The 13,104-nt window shown below is 37.8% G+C and overlaps 1 protein-coding gene across 6 annotated transcripts in view; it reads left to right on the top strand.

Annotated features, from left to right (window-relative positions):
• The window catches only part of CDH11 (cadherin 11), a 151,008-nt gene that overhangs the window by 131,040 nt on the left and 6,864 nt on the right, over positions 1-13,104 (top strand).

The following is a 13,104-nucleotide window of genomic DNA, read 5'->3' as shown; positions in this document are numbered from 1 at the left end:
CTCAGTGGTTAACGAATCCAACTAGGGATGATGAGGTTGCACGTTCGGTCCCTGGCCTCCCTTAGTGGGTTAAGGATCCGGCATTGCCATGAGCTGTATGTAGGCTGCAGACGCGGCTCGGAGCTGGCACTGCTGTGGCTGTGGCATAGGCCAGCAGCTACAGCTCTGATTAGACCCCTAGCCTGGGGCACTCCATGTGCCATAGGAGTGGCCCTAGGAAAAGGCAAAGAGAAAAAAAAAAATCTAGAATTCCAAGGAAAGTGTGAACAAAAAAGGATAAACTGTACTTCGATTTTAATTTTAGTCACAGCCATAGAAATTGTAGTAAAATATATTTACAAAGAATTTTATAATTTTCTTCTGCTGCATAATTAATACATATTCCTTGTAGGAAAATTAGAAAATACAAATAAGCAGAAACAAAATTAGACATAATAAAATAACTTCATAATAAACTCTCCAGAAATAATCATTGCTAAATTTTATAGCCTTCCAGACCTTCTCTTGGCATATATTTTAGTCTTGAAAAAAGGTAACTGTAAAATAATGTCCACTTTTTCCCTCCATAATAATATGTTATATGCATTTTTCAGCATCAGTATATTTATACCAACATTTCTTTCTCTAAATATGCTCCTAACTTCATGTGACATCAGTTGACTATTGTTAAGTACATTGTTTACACAAATCTTTGTCAAATATTTACTTACTCTTTCAGAATGAATTTGTAGAGTAGAATTAACTGTATCAGGAGTTTTTTCTTTTTTCTTTTTTTTTTTTTTTTTTAGGGCCTCACCTGTGACATATGGAGGTTCCCAGGCTAGGAGTCTAATCAGAGCTATAGCTGCCGGCCTATGCCAAAGCCACAGCAATGCCAGATCTGAGACGCATCTGTGACCTACACCACAGCTTTCAACGACCCTGGATCCATAACCTACTGAGCAAGGCCAGGGATTAAACCTGCAACCTCATGCTTCCTAGTTGGATTTGCTTCTGCTGCACCACGACGGGAACTCCAACTGTATCAGGAGTTTTTGACACTTAATTGACAAATAGCCTATCAGAAATATTATACTAATTTATAATAGCCTTAATAAAATAGGTAAGCTCCCATTTTCTCACATTCAAGCCAACTCTAGATGCTATTATTCTTTTTAAATGATTCACAAATTGATAAGCAAATTATAACCATATATCGTATTCAAAATAATGCCATTTGCAGCAACATGGGAAGGAACTAAAGATTCTCATACTTAAGTGAAGTAAGTCATAAAGAGAAAGACAAATACCATATGATATCACTTATATGTGGAATCTAAAATATGGCACAGATGAATCTATCTACAGAACAGAAACAGATTCACAGACTTGGAGACCAGACTTGTGGTTGCCAAAAGGGGAGGGGGAGGGAATGGAATGGACTGAGAATTTAGGGTTTGTAGATACAAGCTATTATGTTTAGAATGGATAAGCAATGAGGTCTTGCTCTATAGCACAGGGAACTGTATCCAATCACTTGTGACAGAACATGATAGAAGATAATATGAAAAAAAGAATGTGTGTGTGTGTATGTAACTGGGACACTTTGCTGTATAGCAGAAATTGACAACATCGTAAATCAACTAAAGTAAAATTTTACACTGGAAAAAATTAAAATTTCATTTCCTACCATTAATAGTAAAGTTAGGATTTTTTAAAATAAGTATTGTTTCTTTCTTTGCTTTACAAATCAGCTACTCATGCCCTTTATCCATTTTTGAATTGCATATTCATCAATTTGCAATTGATCTGCAAAGTCTCTTCATCTTTTAATGCTGTTAACCTGTGACTTATCTTAACTACTGCATATATTTCCCCATTGTTTTCAATATTCTTTCAATCCTGATTATGCTGTGTTCTAAAATATAGATATTGTACTTTTTGTATCAATTTTTCTGTTTAATATTCTTAGCAAGGATTTCCTCATGCAAAATTGATATCAGTATTCACCTAGGTTTTCTTTCTTATATATCATGTTTTCCATTTCAAACATTTATCCACATGAAATAAATATACAAGCTCCCTTTTTTTGGTTATTTCCTAAATATCATTGAGAAAGTCGGTCATTTCCAACTGATTTGTAACACCATCTTTATTTTAACCTACATTACATACTATTAATTTTTTTGGACTTTCAACTCTTATTCTATTTACTTTCATGATAATATATTTTTCTTTAATGACTGCACACATATAATGTATGTATATGTTAAAATCTGACATCTGCTTTGTCCACATTTTCATTATATTACTCTTTCTTAAATTTTGCTTTCTTTGTTTCTCTAAATATAATTTAGAATTATTTTTCAGGTGGCTGATAAGTATCTTTATGAATTTTATTGAGTTTATCTTAAATTTATGGACTGATTTAATGACTGAAAAATTTTAAATATTCTTCCCATCCAGAAGCACAATCCGACTTTCATTGAATCATTTCTCTTTTTGTTAACATCAGGGAGGTTTTGTAGTTTTCTTCATTTTTGTTCTATACATTTCTTTCTTTTTTTTTAATTTTTTTGGGCTGCATCACAGCATATAGAAATTCCCTTGCCAGGGATCAAAGCCACACTGAAGTCACAGCAATGCTGGATCCTTAACCCACTGTGCCACAAGGGAACTTCTTGTTCTATACATTTCTTATAAAGTTTATGGCTAGCCACTTTATATTCTGGATGCTGTTACGAAGTTGATTTTAAAATTATATATATTTCCTAAGTGACAATTTTTAGCATAAACTATAGCTGTTTTAACTAGTTCGGTTATTATTGGACATTGTTCTAAAGTGATATAACTTCTCAGCTTATTTTCTTGCATATTTTAGGGAGAGACATAAAAATTAAATAATGACAATTTGCTCATCCTTTTTTAAAATATTTGTTTTTGGGAGTTCCCCTTGTGGCACAGCAGAAATGAATCCAACTAGTATCCATGAGGATGCAGGTTTGATCCTGGCCTTGCTCAGTGGGTTAAGGATCCAGCATTGCTGTGTGCCGTGGTATAGGTCACAGACGAGGCTCGGATCCTGCATGGCTGTGGCGTAGGATGGCAGCTGTAGCTCTGATTCGACCTTAGCCTGGGAATTTCCATATGCCACAGGTACAGCCCTAAAAAGCAAAAAAAAAAAAAAAAAAAAAAAGTCAAATTGCATTGATTTGCACCTGTAGAGTATGTGTTAAATAATAGAAATAATAATGTTCATTTTTGCTTTACTTGTTACTTTAATAGGATATTACTTCTAGAGTTTCATCATTGGTTGTTGGATTAAAATTAAGATTTGTGTTGTGGGAGTTCCCTTCGTGGCTCAGCAGTTAACGAACCCAACTAGGGTCCATGAGGATGCAGGTTCAATCCCTGGCCTCACTCAGTGGGTTAAGGATCCGAGGTGGCCTTGAGCTGTGGGGTAGGTCACAGACATGGCTCAGATCCCATGTTGCTGTGGCTGTGGAATAGGCTGGTGGCTACAGCTCTGATTCTACCCTTAGCCTGGGAACTTCCTTATGCTGAGGGTGTGGCCCTAAAATAACAACAAAAAAAGATTTGTGTCATGGTGTATGTGCGTGTTTTAGGAAATTTCCTTTCCATCATTATTTTATTTAAAATAAATACTCAGGGAGTTCCCATCGTGGCGCAGTGGTTAACGAATCCGACTAGGAACCATGAGATTGCGGGTTTGATTCCTGGCCTTGCTCAGTGGGTTAAGGATCCGGCATTGCCGTGAGCTGTGGTGTAGGTCACAGACGCAGCTCGGATTCCTCGTTGCTGTGGTGAAGGCCGGCAGCTACAGCTCCGATTAGACCCCTAGCCTGGGAACCTCCATATGCCGTGGGAGTGGCTCAAGGAAATGCAAAAAAAAAAAAAAAAAAAAAAGACAAAAACAAATAAATAAATAATAATAAATACTCAGTTTTTAATCACAATCTTTGGATTCTAACACGAAGACAGTATGATTTGGCCTTTGACCTAATGACTTGAGAAATTAAACTGAAATATTCTGATATTGAACCTCATATTTTTAACTCCCAAACCTTTCATTCCAAACAATGATCATTTGATAAAATATAAGGGAAAGAGCAAGGATTAAAGATTAAATGTCTCGCTTTAGAGAGTCATTAAGACATAGTCCCAGATGTCAGGAAATCCCCAAAAGCATGTGGAGCAAAGTTAGTTATATTGTGAAAGCACAGCTAATTTTGATAGTGACTATTCATGACAGACCTCCAGCGGAGCTGTAACTATCAGGGTGGCCTCCAGTAGGCTGTCCAGCTCTAGTCCTGCCCCACTCAACTCAGCACTTACTGATAATCATCTTTCTTCTTCAGGTCCTTCTATGGCTCTCCATTTCCTACAGATTTAACTGAAACTTTATAGCCTAGTGAGCAAGAAGTAATATGTTCTACCTCCCATAAACTTTGTGTCTATTATCGCCTGTCTCTTACCAGCCTAAACCATTTAGCTCCAGAAACCTCGAAACACCTTTAGTATCCCAAATACGCTATGTTCTCACTTGCCCATGCTTTTGTCCCTTGGGAAATGTATTCCTCCTACCTGTTATACCTCCTCTTTCAAGTCTCACCTTCATGAAATCTCTTAGCTGAAGCTTTGCTGGGCATCCCCAGCCCATCTTGGATGCTTCCTCCTCTGTGCTCCCAGAACACTGCACTAACCTCTCATAATTTTCTTTTCACTCTTTGTTCTAAGCATACGTTTCCCAGTCTGTCTTCCATTAGAATATGAGCTTTATGGGGGCAGTATTCCAACATTTAAGAAGAGTTGGTTGACCAAATGCATGAATTACATTGAGAGTGGTTGGGAAGACATGTAATGTGCTTCAGACTTTTCAGGGATTCATTATTACAGTAGAAAAACGATTACGCTGTGAGATAAACTTCAGGCTGATAAAGACAATCCATCTTTTGATGCTGGAATGTTCTGAATGAGTCAAACCACATTATCGCCCCTTCCGTCCATTTATCTGTTCCCTCTTCATTATTCCACAAAGTTATTCTGGACATCTAAGGTTTGGATCCAGGAAGAGGTGACTTTCAAATGTATTTATTTTGCAAAAATATTATCTCATATGGGCCAAGATGCAGATCACATGAGCTCTGATACATGATACATTCAGAATACATTCACTACTAAAAAAATAAAAAACAAAAGGGAACAACAACAACAAAATGTTCCTATGGAAAGCAGGTGTGGCTGGGTAAGGAATGATAGCCAAGACAGATTCACCCTGATTAGACCAATGAGCAAACTCTCTCTTTCTCTCTCTTTGAGGGGGAGGGCTCTAAAGTAAGGTCAGTTTTTTGTGTGATGCATCACCAAGAAGCATCCAAATACGCTTCTGGTTTTTCACTTTTACAATTTAAAAATAGCCAAACAGATTTCTGTGGAACTTCCCCTCCCCTTAATTGCTTCAATATGGAAGATGCTTTGTTGGCAGATCAAAATGGCAGATGGCTTTTAATGCCCTGCCATTTTCACTGTATAAATAATTATGTTCCTTTTCTGCCTGAAATTCATTATTGCGGTTTGTCCAACACCGAACACAATTTATCTGGAAACCCATCCCCTCCCCAACCCAAGAGAAAAGAGAAATGGATCTTTTTGGTGGATCAGACAGATTATTCTTTGAAAGTCCCCTCTGGTCACTGACTTAACTGCTCTTGGGATTTCTCAATTCACTAAAAGACTCTTAATGTTTATATCCCACTGAAATCCTTGGTAGTCTTCTTTGTCCTAAACCAAGACATATGTTCCTTTCTCCTTCCCCATCACCAAGGAGAAAACTATCCTCTAACAAAAGTGGAGGGAGAGTTGATTCTAAGGGATGTGACAAATTATAAAAATGAAAAGTCTACTGATACCAACAAACAGTGCACACTTAGCTGCCTCATACACACATGCACATAGACAGCTATTCCTACAGTGTTATTTATTACACTTTATATTTTGCTGATACCTCAGTATCAAAGGTGTTAATTAAAAGATTATGATCACCCCCTCCCTTGTAGTATGCAGCTCCTTGATTCAGAGGGGAGACATTACAGCCATCAGAGTCTTGGATCAATTTTCTGTGCTAGTATTTTAAGATTAGCCTCATAGAATTTACCTCAAAGCATTTTCTTCATTTCAAAACACTGGGATAATAATGGAAATATTTTTTCCACTTGCATTTTGGTGAGTTTTTGAAATTTTTATTAGAATATAGTTGATTTACAGTGTGTGTCAATTTATGCTATATGCATAGTGACCCAGTCATATATATATATACACACATATATATATACACACACACATTCTTTTTCTCATACTATCTTCCATTGTGTTCTAAACCAAGAGATTGGATATTGTTCCATGTGTTACACAGTAGGACCTCCTGTTGTTATACAGCGTCTACCAACCCCAAACTCCCTGTCCATCCTACTTCCTCCACCCTCCCCCTTGGCAACCACAAGTCTGGTCTCTATGTCTGTGAGTCTATTTCTATTCTGTAGATAGATTCATCTGTGCCATATTTTAGATTCCACATATAAGTGATATCATATGGTATTTGTCTTTCTGACTTACTTCACTTAGTATAAGAATCTCTAGTTCCATCCATGTTGCTGCAAATGGCATTATTTTGTTCTTTTTATGGCTGAGTAGTATTCTATTGTGTATACGTACCATATCTTCTTAATCCATTCATCAGTCAATGTGCATTTAGGTTGTTTTGATGTGTTGGCTATTGTAAATAGTGCTGCAATGAGCTTAGGGGGTGCATGTATCTTTCTGAATGAAAGCTTTGAATGAAAGATATATACCTAGGAGTGGGATTGCTGGTTTGTTTTTGAAGGTGTGTCTGTTTCTAGAAATGCTATGGGAAGAGAAGTGTTGAATGAATACCCTTAATTTGTTGTAGGTCTCTCTGACATAAAATTCTCAGGCTTCTAAGAGCAGCTGTTTTATCTGGAACCTTTGAATATTTGGATTTAGCTATAGGTTGTGATGAGGTCCATTAAATCAACTAACCATGCTGTGGAAATTTGGTAAAAAAAAAAAAACCCAGAATGTAATTTGCATGTGATAATATCATGATTCTAGGGTCATCTGAGCACTAGTAAAAATAGAGTGAAACCTATGGGAGTTCCTGCTACAGAACTCAGAGGGTTAAGAAACATCCTTGAGGATGAGGGTTTGATCCCTGGCCTCACTCAGTGAATTAAGGACCCAGCATTGCTGCACCCTGTGGTGTAGGTCACAGATGAGACTTGGATCTGGTGTTGCTGTGGCTGTGGCGTAGGCCTGCATCTGCAGCTCTGATTCAACCCCTAGCCTGGAACTTCCATATGCTGCAGGTGCAGCTGTAAAAAGAAAAAAAAAAAATAGTGAAATCTAGAGGAGTTTGGCTCCTAGTTGTTTGTATTTTCCATGTTACTGTGATCAGTTGTATTCCTCTTTGTTTTTCAATTTCTTTTTGCATAAAATAAGTGTAATTATACTTTCTACATAGAATTTAAAAATTATTTGGGATAAAGTAGGCAGGAGTAATAGGGAATAAGGTTTGCATCTATTAACAGCTCAATAAATGTTACTTAGTTGAATCTGAATCACCCTGAATAATAAGAAAAGAATAATGAGATGAAGAGATGAAAACATTTCTCAGGAACAAAACTCCGTAATGTAGATACAGGCAGCACTGATTGAGTTTGGCTCAAAATACAAAATGGGAGAAGATGGAGGCTGGAAATTGATGGAAAGCTAATAAATCAGTTAATTCTGACTGTGAAAAAGCCAGATGGCTGCTGAGATGTAGTGAAAGAAGTATCCTTCAGCTGTTTATTCCTCTAACACACAAAACACTGCTGACTGAACAAATCTGAGTGAGACAAGGTTCTTGCCTTCAAGGAGGTTACTGTCTGCTGGAGAGGACAGACATTCACACAGTCCCTATAAACTGTGACACAGGCACTCTGAGTGTGACAGTAGGCAGATACACGGCTCATATGGTGTTCAGAAAGACAAGAAAAGATATATACGCAAGTTACTAAGTTCACCTCTAAGCATTAGTCATATCAGAAAATTAATGCTACAAACTCTAAAAGTCTTACTTGAAATTTCTATTATCTCAGTCCCTCTCAGATTCAAAGTGGCAAATACTGGCATCAAAAATTAAAATTAGGAGTTCCCATTTGTGGCTCAGTGGTTAATGAACCCAGCTGGTATCCATGAGGATGCGGATTCGATCCCCCTGGCCTTGCTCGGTGGGTTAAGGATCTGGCCTTTCTCTGAGCTGTGGCGTAGGTTGCAGATGAGGCTTGGATCCCGTGTTACTGTGGCTGTGGCGTAGGCCAGCAGCTGCAGCTCCAATTTGATCCCTAGCCTAAGAGCCTCCATATGCCACAGGTGCAGCCCTAAAAAAATACAGAAGACCAAAAAAAAATTAATTTTTCAACAATCAAAATGACTATTAAAAATCTAAAGTTTTCAACGATGTCTTTATAATTGTGTAGCCTGTGTACTTCTGAAATTATTAAATCTTAAAATTCCAGGAAGATTTTGGAGACACACTATATATATCTATTTTTCATTATCCTGTTAGAACTATTGCCACATTTCTAGGAAAAGCAGAGAGGACCCAGAGGAATGTAATCAAATAATGATTATTCTGCTAGTGACTACCTAACTGTCTTTAAGTGTGTGGGAGTTTTTCATGCTGTCAATAGATCTATTTTGTCTCTGAGGTTTGAGCTGCAAAGGGTAGAGTAGGTAGATTTAGGTCAGAAGGGAATACAATAAGAGCAAGGCTTGGCCTAGATTCTCCAGATCTTTAACAGTCTCAAGAGATGAGCTCCAGTGTGATGTAGGCAGCACCTGTCTTCACAGACTAACGTGTCTCTGATCATTTCGGTCAGTGGGAGAATCCTTAGCTTTGGAGCAGAGAGGGAGAGGGGAAAAGAACTGGTGAGGAAGAGCATCTTTAGGAATAGCTTCAGGAAGGCTACAGGGTGACATTCTCTCCTTAAGCCAAGCCTCCCCCCTGATATCATGGTGAGAGCAGAAAGCACTAATTCTTTGCTGCTGTGCTTCTTCTTTTTAAGTTGTTAATATGAAGGGGCTGTGCCCATATAGTACCCATTTTGTTTTGTTCCTTTTTTTTTTTTTTTTTTGGCTAATACAAAGTTGGCACCCAGTGCAGTCTGTCTAGTAAAGGCTGCTTCCCTGTCATGATTTTCCCTTTTAATCCTAGTCATCTGTATCCCTCCCTTGCATGACGTCATCATGACACTAGCATCTCCAGACTGGTACCATGAAGACCACTGTTCTCAGGGACTTTGACATTGTGTTAGTGTCATGACAAAGTGAGCAGAAAAAAGCAGCTTGGGATTAGGGATCCATGCTGTAGACGTAATGTTTCAAAACTTGAATTTATTTTCCATTAATAGAAATACTCAATTTGTACATGACATAAACTAGTAATTAACAGCCTCGTTTACAAATCGTGGCCTAAGTGAGGAGGAAAAAGGAACTGCTTACATGTTTGTATCCAGGGATGAGAACACTGGGTGTCAGGATGGAACACCAAGGTGCTTGAAAAATATTTTATTACCATGGAAAATATGTTACCCAGGACTGAGGAGCATGAACTATCTTCCTATCTCTAGATGATGAGCCCTTCTTTGTAGGAAAATTACATTCAAGCCTGCAATGACATTTCTAAGAATTCACTTTCCTCTTTGCCAATATGTTTCTCTTCCTCATTAGTCTACTGCTCAAAGAGGAGAGCTTCCAGAAAAGAATTAATATTTACTGAGCATCTCCAACAGCCTGGCACTGTGCTAAGAACCTTTATGAATGGAATCGAATTTAACCCTAAAAATTATTAGTTTCCTGTATGAGAATATAACAACTCCAGACATTTACCTAAAATGTCTAAAAATCAGGCAATTAATATGTAGAAGATTCAAGATTCAAATCTAAGTCTGTTTGACCCCAAATACTTAGAGATTTGCCCTTTGGTAACTTTATAAAGGAGAAGGTGCTGAGAAATCTCTTGATGAAAGTTAAAAAAACCTATACAACATTTGCCTTTTTCGACCTTATCTTATTAACCATGGAGTCAATTTGGTACTTCCCTGAAAATGTGTTCTCACAGAAACTGTGGTTTTTTGTTTTTTTTTTTTTTTTGGATCACCCATGAACTTCAGGGTGTGACATTTTCTTGTATGTCTAAAGTGAGAGGACCCTCTCAAAGACAGGGAGTGGTTAATTAAAAAAATTTAGATGAGAGAATCTGTAGCCAAACTTAGGATACAAAATTGATTTTATAGAAGGGTTGTATTATTATTAGTTTGTTTCTTTTTCCATTTGTTTTTCTAGAGTTGCTTTTCAGGAGGTCTCTACCCATAGTGGCTCTTTTTTTTAGTGAAAGATCAGTGATCAGAGTAGGCCACAAGAAATACCATCACAAGACATGGCAGTGTCTTCTCATACGGCCCTCCCCACAAAAAGCTCATCCTCCAGTTGGTGGTGGGGCCACTTAGATCTGTAGGGTGCAATATTTTATTCATTCAAGCAACAGCAACCATGTCAGTGCCAAGGTAGCCTGGTCAGGTACCTTTCTTGTCTATCCATATTTATCTATCACCAGGTATTGGAGGATCTCGATACTGGTGCCAGGTTTTCTGGTAGGAGGATTCCTGAGCCCTCTGAAGCACAGCCCAGAGGACAGCCACTGGCTTTTATTACATTATTTGGTTCTAATAACCACTCCGTGTGGTACGCTTGATATCAACCGATGTCCTCATTTTAAAGATGAGCACGTGAGGCCCTGACAGGACAAATGACCCATTCTAAAGCATGTATTTGGAGGGTGCCCAAGAAGAGACCTTCAGCCCATTCATTTTCCATCTCTCAAACTGATCTTAAAATCCATATGTGAAACATGTTTCACTAGAAGACATTTTTTTTTTTAAAGTTCTCGAGATTCTACTGATGCATCACTCAGAGGTTATAAGTGGTTCAGTCAGGGGGGACTTTGATGAGCTTTCATGTCACCGCTTCAGAATGTCTGAGAGGACTCAGCTATTCAGAATATGAAACATCTTGAATTCACAGGCTGGTGTCCTGCTCAGATCCATGTTTTCCATTAGTGTTTGATTTTCAATTACCTTCACGTGTGAGCCAGCCTTCTGTGATCTGGAGGTACAGTCTTGCATGCATAGCACAGTGAGGAATAGATTTTAAATTATGGCTTCCACCGGTTTTAAAAAATAAAAACATCCAGGTCACATTCCTTCCAAACAACACCATGGGCAACAGGGTGGGACCCAATAGATAAAGTAAAAGAATTCCCTCTTGTGACTGTCATTTGTATCAGAGAGGCATATTTGACCAAGCAATTTAATTAATTTGCTTTTTTCATAATTTTTACATTCATTTTTATTTATGATGGCATTAGTGATATTTCAGATCATTAAAATAGGGTAAATATTATAACATCTTACTTTTGAAATTCTTATTTGAACCCAAAAAAACTTATGAGAAGGAAAAAAATAACATCTGAAGTAATTTATTGTAGGTATGTAATTTTTTTTTTTCAATTGTTAAGCATGGAACAATGTATAGCCTAGAATAGAAAAGAACAGTCAGGAAACTGAATTTTCAGTTAACATTCTATTTGACCAGCTTATTTTTGTAAGATTTTCTAAAGTACATATGATTTTTCTCCAGTGATAAGAGCAATATATGCCAATCGCACAAAATTCAGAAAATATAGAAAGGAGGGCTAGCTATTCTGTCCTGTTTATATTGAGATACTGGCAGCAAAGGACAGAGAATCTGTCATTATAAGTCTTTCCAAAGGCCATGGGGGCACACACCTTACCTTCTGAAATACTCAGAATATCTGTTTAGTCCTAAATAAGACTGAACCTGCCATATACACACATATGTATGTACATATATGTGTGTGTGTATACATACATATATATATATACTGTCTCATATAGAATGTATTTCCTTTAATCTAAAATATATCAATTCAATTTTCAGATTCTAAGATAATTTTTCTCACCACAAGAGGTAATTCATGGTTCTGTAAACCCATTAAAGCATTCTAGCTATTGCGCCATCATGTTGGTCATAACATTCTTACTGCTATGAATTACTGATTCCTAACTCATTAGAAAAAAGGCATGACATACTGAGGGTGTGTGTGTGTGTTGTGTACGTGTCTCTGTATGTGTCTGTGTGTAATTTGATGGAGCATATTCAAAACGTCCACGTTTTATAATACCACTGTTTTACAAATGCAGAACATATGGTCTAGAAAAAAATCTTTTTGGCTGGTAGAGATTTGGAGAAAACATGATGAGGAAGCATTTTGGGAAATAGGTTACAAAAGATTGAGAAACACATGAAAGCCAACATCTGGAATTTGGGTTTAACCTTTCCCAGAAGACGGTTACGACATTTGCTCAACACATATTTACTGAATGTCTGTTGTGTGTCCAGGACTGGAGAGACCAAGATGAATCAGATAGAAGCCTCAATTCTCCAGAAATTCACAGTCTAGGAGAACTCCAATTAGTTATGACAACAAATAATGAGAGAAGGGTGGGAGACCAATTTCTATAGGAATGTCCCATGTGATGGCTTCCAAAGGAGTTGAGGGAGAAGTCTAGAAAGGGATCCCTGAAGGCAACTTTTGAATTCCATTTTGAGGCTTGAGAAGCTCACCTGTCATGATCAAAGGAACAGCTTCGGGGGGCATTAAGGCAGAGGGTCAAAGCTAGGGCGTATGAAGAGTGGTGAGCTGGGGAACACTCTTGAGTTCTGCACATCAGGCCAAACTGGGGTGTGTGGGAAGGGGCAGGTGTGACCCTGGAAGGCAAGATAAAATCTAGATCAGAGAACTACCTGGTGATGCACTGTGTAAATGTCAGCTGTGTTGTGTGGGCGACAGAGAAAACTTGGCATCGTTTTAACCAGGAGTGACATGTTTAACTGGGTGGCTGATGATGTTTGAATTTGAGAGAAACTATAAACCTGCTACTGGGTTTATAAAATATTTCCTCT

This window comes from Sus scrofa, chromosome 6 (assembly GCF_000003025.6).
Source record: "Sus scrofa isolate TJ Tabasco breed Duroc chromosome 6, Sscrofa11.1, whole genome shotgun sequence".
NCBI classification, from domain to species: domain Eukaryota; kingdom Metazoa; phylum Chordata; class Mammalia; order Artiodactyla; family Suidae; genus Sus; species Sus scrofa.
Note: the sequence above shows the minus strand (reverse complement) of the source record. Positions and strands in the feature narration are given on the sequence as shown.